The sequence below is a fragment of the Pseudophryne corroboree genome, chromosome 1 (assembly GCF_028390025.1).
Source record: "Pseudophryne corroboree isolate aPseCor3 chromosome 1, aPseCor3.hap2, whole genome shotgun sequence".
NCBI classification, from domain to species: Eukaryota; Metazoa; Chordata; class Amphibia; order Anura; family Myobatrachidae; genus Pseudophryne; species Pseudophryne corroboree.
In genome coordinates this window covers 1,035,060,077-1,035,069,737 of record NC_086444.1, presented here as the reverse complement: position 1 = coordinate 1,035,069,737, position 9,661 = coordinate 1,035,060,077, and the positions used below count along the sequence as shown (strand labels likewise).

Sequence of the window (9,661 nt, the reverse complement as noted above, 5' to 3'; positions counted from 1 at the left end):
TGCACAGGCTAGTTGATCACACAAACAACAGTCATTTATTTTGGTTTTTAATTAATATGATTGCCTGAATGTTGTTTAAAATGTGTCGAGTACCAGGTATTTGTTTTGGATTTTAATGAATGTGACTGCCTCAAGGTTATTTAAATATGTGGTAATAGCGACATCTAGTGGTTCATTTTGGGAATGCACCGACACAGTATTTCAGCTAATTCGTTTGACAGATATTAATCGTATCTCATTTTCATTATTGGTTCAGAGACAGACAATGCAGAACATCAACAGCAAAGATGCTTTCATGGGTAGAACCAGATCTGATGATGATGATGATGCTTTGCCAAGTTATCAAACGGCACATGGTAAGCTATGTCTATAAATGCCATTGACACGTTTTTATTTATATTTCAAGTTTAAATAGTATGAAATTATAGTCAAGGTCTACAATTTGTTCATTTTTACTTATTTTTAAAAGTTTAAATAGTATGAACGTACAACAGTCTGGATACATTGATAAGTAATTATTAAATAGTAATTATTAAATAGTAATTATTAAATAATTATTATTTTCTCATTTTTATTTCCCCCGATTTGACAGTAATCACAAATACAGAGAATTTCGATTCGGTTGAAGATAGCCCATTTGGTTTAGATTTCAGCATTATACCCGATTTTACTAATATTTTGGAATTGGCGCCAGACTGTGAGTAACATGATATCTTTATTTATTTATATTTATTTATTTTTTATTATTAGTTTTATTTATTTATTTATTTTTCCACGGCTAAAGAATTAAAAATAAACCTTGTACACTTGTGCTGATTTGTTGTCAACTGTACACACTTTATATTCTCAAAAATGAATCTCTTTTTCATGTTATTCTAATTTTATACCGTATGTAATATTTATTTTTTCATTTTTTCACCGGCTAAAGATGCCACAAAAATGGATGATGCGACGGCTGACGGTATTCTACGGGATATATTGAACAAACCTGATTATTGTCACAACGCCACTATACAGACCAGCAATGTTGTTGATGAGCGACCGTTTTTCCCACACGCGACAGGGGGTCGGGCTAAAACATTCGAATATAAAGCAGGTGTGTAATCAAACACTGTTATATGTTATATTGTTATGCGGTGATTTAAATGCCGATTTATATGCATCGACGTTTATATTTATTTTATAATATATGTATTTCAGATGACGCTGTAGCAAGGCGCTATGATCCTACGATACCAACAGGCCGTGATACCGGTGCGCAAATACACAGGCCTAGTACAAGCGGGAAAATATCAAAACGCACAACCGCCGCTGAAACGGAGAACCATCATTTCGCAACAGCAGGTGTGTAATCAAACACTGTTATATGTTATATTGTTATGCGGTGATTTAAATGCCGATTTATATGCATTGACGTTTATATTTATTTTATAATATATGTATTTCAGATGACGCTGTAGCAAGGCGCTATGATCCTACGATACCAACAGGCCGTGATACCGGCGCGCAAATACACAGGCCTAGTACAAGCGGGAAAACATCAAAACGCACAGCAATCGCTGAAACGGAGAACCGCCAATTCGTAACGCCGGCAATTGTACATAAGGGCGTTGCTAGGTCATCAGTTATGGCAGTGCATAACGGTTGTATCAACCCGAACAAACGAAGGCCTGCTCGACCAAGAACGAATGAGAGAAGTCATAATTCAGTATTTACAGATCTGAAAAGAAAATTGTCATATTCCGAAAATGATAAGCCGCAACTGAGAAGGATCGCGTTACAAACTGTATCATGCGTAAGTAATGATGTTGCTGTAACATCAAAACACACAGCGTTTAACACTGCAGACCGGGATGTCGCTGGTAATACAAAGACTGTAAAGGTTAAGAGGGCATCGCGTCTCTCAAGAAGTAATGTTAACCAATTGCAGCAATCGAAGGTAATCACAATTCCAGATACACAGGTTTGTTCTGAAACAGAAGCAAGCCACATAGCAGGCATTGGTTTGTTATCAAATATTAACTCAAGAAGTAATGTTAAGCAGTTGTCACAATCCGATGTCATCACTATTCCCGATACACAGGATTGCTCTGAAGCAAGACACATAGCTGGTAATTCTGTGATATCAGATATTGATGACATAAATGGGCAAGAGCTTATTACAAACTGTGTAGAGTCAACGACACAAGAACCGCAGAATAGTTCTGATGAAGTATTATCAGCCGTTGCAGGAATACCTGATAATACTACAACGGTTGATTGTGTAACATCAATCCCCAATATTTTTACAACGACAGCCATGGTACACGCATCGGCTGATGCTTGTGCACCGGCGCGAGGGATAGAGCCCGACATAGTTGATGAATGTCAAAATTCAGAACAATTAGGCCAAGACGCTGAAATACAATTTTACGCGTTGTTGGGTAAGATACGGGAAGATGTTGAGAACATGGGTGTAAAAGCCGGATATTTGTTAAAACACATTAAAGGTGTGAGCCACGGTTGTAAATGTAAACAAGACATTGTTAAAGAAGTTGTTGAGACGTATATGAATGTCATGTCAAAATACATAGATCGGTCGGTTAAGACAAATGAATTTATTAAAGCCAACATACATCATTTTGCAGAAATAAATGAAACTGATCCGTGACTAGGCATGCTAGGCAATGGTTTGAAACGTGTTTTAAATTTAAATGCCTGTAAAAAAAAAACACGAATTAAACCTTGTTTAACATACAAGATCTCACAGTTATTCCGACGTGCAAAGGTGAAACAGGCTGTGACAACATTAACCAGATTGAGAAAGCGCAAGCGGCACAGGGAACATGTGGTAGGCGGGAAGCAGAGTGCGATGTATGTAGATTTAGATCAATCGCCACCCCAAGCATTACCGAATGACGAATCACAGGCTGACAATATTGAGCGCAATGCAAGCCCCATATATGATGATACAGGCAGTGTTGAGTCACCCGGTAATGACGAAGGTCGGCAACATGTATACTTGGAGGCGATTAACTGTTATGAACGACAACGACCGTATTTCAGAGCCGTTGAGTACCACAATCACTATCGGTTTGTTAATTTGGACAGGGTTACATCATTTGTAGAGGGGGTTCGAGCCATTCATACTGCTATACAGGCCATGCTCGATGGTGTCCTTGCGGGCGTGGATCCTGCCGACCGCGTTCAGCTTAGATTGGAGGGGGGTGGGTTACACAACGCCATCTATTCGCATCGTAAGCCGCAAGAAACATTAGACGCTGCCAGTTTATTGAATCAGATTACAAACACGCTTCAAAGTAACGCTGAATTCTTATTATCCACAGGCTTAAGATTTGTGATCAGTATTTTTATGAACAGATCAGGGTCTGGTTTGACTGGGAGGAGTTTACAACGCCTGCCCCAAAGTTTAATAATAAATAAAAGAAAGAGATATCTCTATGACTTCAGGCGCATAGGTAATAACCTGTGTTTGGCCGCTAGCGTCTGTAAACTTCTGGATAAAGGTAACAATGCCAATGATCATGTAATACAGGAGAGAGCGATCCAACTACATAAAGCTTTGAATCTGCCGCTTGATAAAGCGGTCAGCTTTAGCGATGTTGCAATTTTTGAAAATTATTTAAACGTTTCAATCAATCTCCTCTATTATAGTCAAAGTGATTGGAAATACTACAGTACGGACAGTCGTTACAAAGACACGCTGTTTGTGCTATATCACGATTGTCACTTTTATGGGATACTCGATATCAAAGCGTTTCTTGGAGCCCGATATTATTGCATCCATTGTCATAGCGCTTACCATCATAGAAATAATCACGATTGTCTTTTCTTTTGTAAGGCTTGTCACAGGCCGGATTGTATTGACGATGGTGTGACGGCTTTAAGGTGTTCGGTGTGTAGGGTATTTTGTCGATCAAATGAGTGTTTAGAGCTACACAAAGCTTTAGCTCTTGATCACAAAATATCCTGTCTTGAACATGTATATTGTGACAAGTGTTGTCTCTACAGGCGAACAGATCATAACTGCCGAGGCCTAAAGTGCCCCATTTGTAAGGTGTTCGTTGATGGGTTTTCGAACCATTTGTGCTATATACAAACCATCAAGCCGGAAGAGCCCACAAAGAAATACATCTTTTATGATTTTGAGTGTATGCAGGAGACAGGTGTGCACATACCAAACTACTGTTACGCTTTAACATTAACGGGGGAGAAAGACTGGGAGTTTAAGGGTGTTGCATGTATTGAAGACTTTGTAAAGACGTTCATGAAACCAAAATTTGAGCATTACACATTCATAGCCCATAATGCAGGTCGCTATGATGCATATTTTGTGCTGCGCCAGCTGATTAAGGAGAAATTAAAGATGGAATTATTATCTAGAGGCGGCAACATAATGTGCATCACGGTAAAAGATTTGAAGATAAGATTTATCGACTCTTTAAATTTTTTACCCATGCGGCTTAGCAAGTTACCAAAGGCGATGGGGTTTGACGGTACCAAAGGTTATTTCCCACATTTTTTTAACACAGCTGATAACCAAAATTACATAGGCGCTATGCCATCAATAGAGTATTTTGGTCCACAATACATGATGCCTGATGAATTATCTGAGTTTACAGCCTGGTATAAACAGCATGTACACAAACCGTTTAACTTTCAAAAAGAGCTCGTACGATATTGTAAAGAAGATGTGAAAATATTACAAAAAGCTTGTGATGCTTTCAGATCGGCTGTTATAGCCATGACAGAACAGGAATTTCTAATAACAAAGAAAAAAAAAAAGGTTGTGGTTAAACGTCACATCGAAGCTTTTCAATTAGTCACGTTGGCTTCCGTATGCATGGCCATGTACCGTTGTAAATTTTTACAGGAAAAGACACTGGCCCTTGTACCGGGTGATAACTATCACAAGACTCAGAAGCGTTACTCAACGCCAGCCATACAGTGGTTAATGTACATAGAACACAAAGAAGGTGTGAGTATAAGACACGCTTTACAAGGGGGCGAGAAGAAAGTTGGTAAATACAGCCTGGATGGTTACGCCGTGATTAACGGAACACCCACTGCATTTGAATTTCAAGGTTGTTTTTATCACGGTTGTGGTGCTTGTTACAACGCCGATGATAAAAACAAACTGACTAAAACGACCTACGGTCAATTACACCACAAGACGCAGGTAAAGTTGCACTACCTTAAACGTTGTGGATTTCAGATACGTGAAATCTGGGGTTGTGAATGGAAGTCTATGCTAGATTCTGATGCGGATCTACAGGCTTTTCTGAAGGGCAAAGAGTTACCCGAACCCTTGGAGCCGCGTGATGCTCTTTATGGCGGGCGCACAAACGCCATAAAGCTGTATCACAAAACAGGCTGTGATGAAAAAATTCAATATTTTGACTTCACCAGTTTATATCCATATGTTAACAAAACCAAAACGTATCCTATACAGCACCCACGCATTATTTATAAGGACTTTGGTGATGTCACAAAGTATTTTGGTTTTGCCAGGGTTAAAGTTTACCCGCCTCGTGGCCTATTTTTTCCGGTTCTGCCGGTTAAAATGGGTGGCAAGTTAATGTTTCCATTATGTCGCACATGCGCTGAGTCTGGACAGACTGAGCCGTGCGTTCATGATTCAGAAAAACGTGCACTCATCGGTACATGGTGTACCGTGGAACTAAACTTGGCTGTAGAAATGGGGTACATGGTGTGTAAAATCTATGAGGTGTGGCATTTTGATGAGAGCTCTGACAAATTGTTTTCAGGCTACATTAAAACGCACCTCAGGGATAAACAAGAGGCCTCTGGTTATCCCGAATGGTGTACAGACGCCGAGAAACGCCAAGAGTATATAGACGCCTATCAAAAAAATGAAGGCGTGTCTTTACGCCCCGATCACATAGAAATCAATCCCGCTAAAAGACAAATTTCAAAATTGTTTTTAAATTCCTTATGGGGTAAATTTGGTCAACGTAGCAACATGCCCAATACGTGTCTAGTGACCGATCCCGACAAACTTTTTGAATACGCGTTCTTACCGTACTATGACGTGTCCGCTTTGGACTTTGTTGATGATGATACAGTTATGGTAAATTGGAAGTATGCCAAAGATCATTACACCAGGGGCGCAATTTCAAATGTAACTATAGCCATCTTTACAACGGCTTATGCACGTGTTGAACTGTACAAACTACTGTATAGATTACAAGATAGATGTCTTTATCACGACACAGATTCTGTGATTTTTGTCAGTAGACTCGGTGACTGGTGTCCGCCATTGGGTGATTATTTAGGCGAGTTGACCAGCGAACTACCCACAGGCACCCATATAACAGAATTTGTCTCAGCCGGTCCCAAGTCATACGGCTATCGACTAAACAACGGAAAGACCTGTTTAAAAGTTAAAGGTATAACGCTCAATGTTGATAATGCGCAGCACGTTAACTTTGACAGCCTGAAAGAACTGGTCTTAGATTATCCTTTAAATCACGAAGGCGATGACCAGAAAAAGGTTGTGATCCGTCAACCCGGTATAGTACGTGTGAAAAAGTGCTGGCAGATAGAGACGCGTACATTGCAGAAGACGCAAAGGTGTGTTTATACTAAACGGTCTCTTACGGACAACTTCACAACACTGCCGTTCGGCTATTAAGATGGACACCAGATTTCAGCACCCTTTCTCATGTATTTTAGCGGGTCCGTCCAATTCGGGTAAAAGTTATTTTGTGAAAACGCTGTTGCGACACGCTGCAACACATATGACTCATGTACCTGATAATGTTGTTTGGTTTTACACCTGTTGGCAGCCTATATACGACCAACTTCTGCGTGATTACCCCGGTACGCATTTTATAGAGGGCTTACCAGAGTCTTTTAGCGATGATCAACTTTTTCCCCCTGAGAAGATTAATTTAACAGTGATTGATGATTTGATGGACGCGGCAAGTAATAATTCTGAGGTTGAGAAAGCTTTCACAAAGTATGTACACCATCGTAATCTCAGTATCCTGTACCTTGTCCAAAACATATTTTGTCAAGGTAAAAAGAGCAGAACTATACATTTAAACACAAAATATATGGTCCTGTTCAAAAACCCCAGGGATAAAATGCAGGTGGGCATTCTGGCTAGACAAATGTACCCATCGAAACATCGTTTTTTTCTCGAAGCCTATGAATCCGCGACGGCTGCCCCTTATGGTTATTTACTGGTTGATTTAAGAAACAATGCTCTTGACGATTATCGTTTACGAAGCGACTTATTCCCACCAGACACGCCTGTCGCTTTTGTCATTAAGAAGCGCGGTTCTATAAAGCTATAACCGTACAACCTTTAGTCATTTGTTGTCATTCTAACAACGGTGAACGTCGGGGCGGATAAGACGTAATTGGGTGCTTTTAAAAACGTTAATTAAAGCAACACCATTCCAAAGAAATGCTATTTTATCCAACGCTTCAAACGATTTAGTCACGGCTATTTGTGAGATAGCGCTCAACACGCTTAAAGGTAAAATACCGCTGTCTCAACGCCAGTTGAACTACCTTAAAAAGAAGCGAGCGCTTATAAAATCACTTTGTAATAAGAAATGTGCCATTGGAAAAAAGAAGAGGTTGGTTAAACAGTCGGGTGGTTTTATCGGTTCGCTGCTTGGTTTTGCTATACCACTAATTACAGGACTATTGTCTAATCGCTGATGGAGTACGCTGAGAAAATGTATCTGGTACCTCAGAATCAGATAGACCGTTTACATAATAAACCGAACAGCGACAACATACGTAAAACAGCAACGCATGGTCTAGATGTAGAGATTGTGAAAATACTACAGAATAATGATTTATCAGAATATGAAAAAGCAAAGCGATATACAATGTTGTTGCAGAGATACCTGGTGTTGAGTAAACAGGCTGATAGTGAAATGTCAACTTTAGCTCTTTTATCACCCGTTGCAAAATCTGTTGATGAATCAAATAATACGACACAGCCTATTGCACCCGATGCTGTTTATCATGAGCTTTTGAGCGGTGTTAATGACCGGTATAAGAAAAACTGTGAAATACTATTGAGTAAAATGACACGCTCTAAACACATCACAGACTGGAACAGTAAAGGGGAGTTTCTGTACAAAGGCGTCACTGTGCCTGGTTCCAACATGTTAGATTTAATAAGAAGCATCACGCAAAGTAACGGTGTGTCGATCCGTAATATACCGAATGGTTGGCCTGAATTTATGCGGGCAATGTCTGAATTGAATATTCCCTCAACCGTCATAGCCAATGCGGGGAATAGAATGTGTTTAGAACGATTAAAAGCTGAGAAGCAGGATGACTCTGATGGCGCTGTGACATCGCCCATGTCGTTACAAACCCTTAACAAAGGTCGAATAAATGTTTTAAGTCCCCCAGGTTTAACAACACCGCACGGTTACTTACTGCCTAGGAAAAGATCCGTAAATCTATTTCAGGATTCACAGTGGCTGAAACTATAACATATAACTAATTTATAATATTTTTATACACTGCATTTTGTGTTGGTATTTTGCGCCACAATGTTTAACTTATGTCAATAAAATTTTATGTAATGTTTTAAATGCTTCTTTACCGTGTTTTATATATATATATATATATATATACATATATCAATAAAATATGCTTATGCTTTATAAAACAACGTTTTGTTCTTTGTTTCTATTGCTGTAAACGGAAGAAATTTCAAGCACGCGATATAAAGTTTAATAAACAACGTTGTTTATTAGAAAAACATCATAGATATGATGCGTTGTACATAAAACGTATCAAACAGAATGTTGATTACAAGTTACACAAACAATACAACGTTGTGCGTAACACACTTCACACACAGCGTTGTGCGTGAAGCGTTTTATGTACAACGTGTCATAACTATGACACGTTGTACATAAAACGCTTCACGCACAGCGTTGGTTACAAGTTACACAATTCTGTATATATCTATATGCATAATGACTTAGACAATGGCTTCTTGGGAGTCGTCTTACAAAATTTGAAACAAAACAATCATTACGTTTTGTGTCATCACTAAAACGGGCCAGTACATCCACATATTTGTATTTTTTACACATGTAAAATATAAAGTATATGCAATATTGACCGCAAACGGTACTGTTAAAATTTTGCAACTGCTTATTTTGGTGATAAACACTTTTTGAATTCAAGTTTAAAAAATGTATTATTGCTTTTGGGAATAGGGGGCTGTCAAGGGCTAACCCGTAAGAATCAAAAAAATAAGAATTTACTTACCGATAATTCTATTTCTCGTAGTCCGTAGTGGATGCTGGGGACTCCGTCAGGACCATGGGGAATAGCGGCTCCGCAGGAGACAGGGCACAAAAATAAAGCTTTAGGATTAGGTGGTGTGTACTGGCTCCTCCCCCTATGACCCTCCTCCAAGCCTCAGTTAGGATACTGTGCCCGGACGAGCGTACACAATAAGGAAGGATATTGAATCCCGGGTAAGACTCATACCAGCCACACCAATCACACCGTATAACTTGTGATCTGAACCCAGTTAACAGTATGACAAACGTAGGAGCCTCTGAACAGACGGCTCACAACAATAACAACCCGAATTTGTTTGTAACAATAACTATGTACAAGTATTGCAGACAATCCGCACTTGGGATGG

At 39.4% G+C, this 9,661-nt stretch overlaps 1 long non-coding RNA gene across 1 annotated transcript; it reads left to right on the top strand.

Moving 5' to 3' along the window:
* Positions 1 to 264: 264 nt before the first annotated feature.
* Positions 265 to 1,088, top strand: LOC134985615 (uncharacterized). The gene is made up of 3 exons (XR_010191830.1): positions 265 to 356; positions 593 to 697; positions 929 to 1,088. It is a non-coding gene; the product is annotated as an uncharacterized LOC134985615 (long non-coding RNA).
* The last annotated feature ends 8,573 nt before the right edge of the window (positions 1,089 to 9,661 follow it).